This window comes from Corvus brachyrhynchos, unplaced genomic scaffold, assembly GCF_000691975.1.
Source record: "Corvus brachyrhynchos isolate BGI_N302 unplaced genomic scaffold, ASM69197v1 scaffold660, whole genome shotgun sequence".
In the NCBI taxonomy this organism is placed as follows: domain Eukaryota; kingdom Metazoa; phylum Chordata; class Aves; order Passeriformes; family Corvidae; genus Corvus; species Corvus brachyrhynchos.
This window is the reverse complement of record NW_008235547.1, coordinates 127,537-127,995: the sequence shown is the minus strand read 5'-3', so window position 1 is coordinate 127,995 and position 459 is coordinate 127,537. Positions and strand designations below refer to the sequence as shown.

The window sequence follows — 459 nt, the reverse complement described above, 5'->3', positions numbered from 1 at the left end:
CCGTCTAGGGGAGCCCCCCAAAACCCCCTCAGACCCCTCTGGACCCCCCCAAAACCCCCTTCTGGACCCCTCAAAACCCCCCAGGCTCCCCTGAGCTTCCCTCCCTTTGGGGAGGTGGGTGATGCCTTCAAGGCTGATCTCTTCAATGTGCTCATCCATGTAAACACCCCAGAACCCCTCATGGACCCCCTCAGAACTACCCTGAACCCCCCTGAGACCCCCGGATCCCCCTGGACAGCCCAAACCCCTCCAGAGCCCCCCAGACCCTCCCACTTTGGCAAGGTGGATGACATCTTCAAGGCCAGTTTTTTAGCAAATTACTCTAAAACCTCATGGACCCCCCCAAAAGCCCCCTGAGAGCCCTGGACCCTTCCTGGACACCCCAAATTGCCCCAAACCCCCCAGATCCCCCTCTCTTCAATGAGGTGGCTGATGCCCTCAAGGTCACTGACTTCATGT

The 459-nt window shown here is 59.0% G+C and overlaps 1 protein-coding gene across 1 annotated transcript in view; it reads left to right on the top strand.

Annotated features, from left to right (window-relative positions):
* LOC103619143 (lysine-specific demethylase 5C) overlaps positions 1 to 459 on the top strand; it is a gene marked incomplete at its 3' end in the record, with an annotated part of 20,993 nt that overhangs the window by 3,718 nt on the left and 16,816 nt on the right. The gene's annotated exons all lie outside the window — the stretch shown is intronic.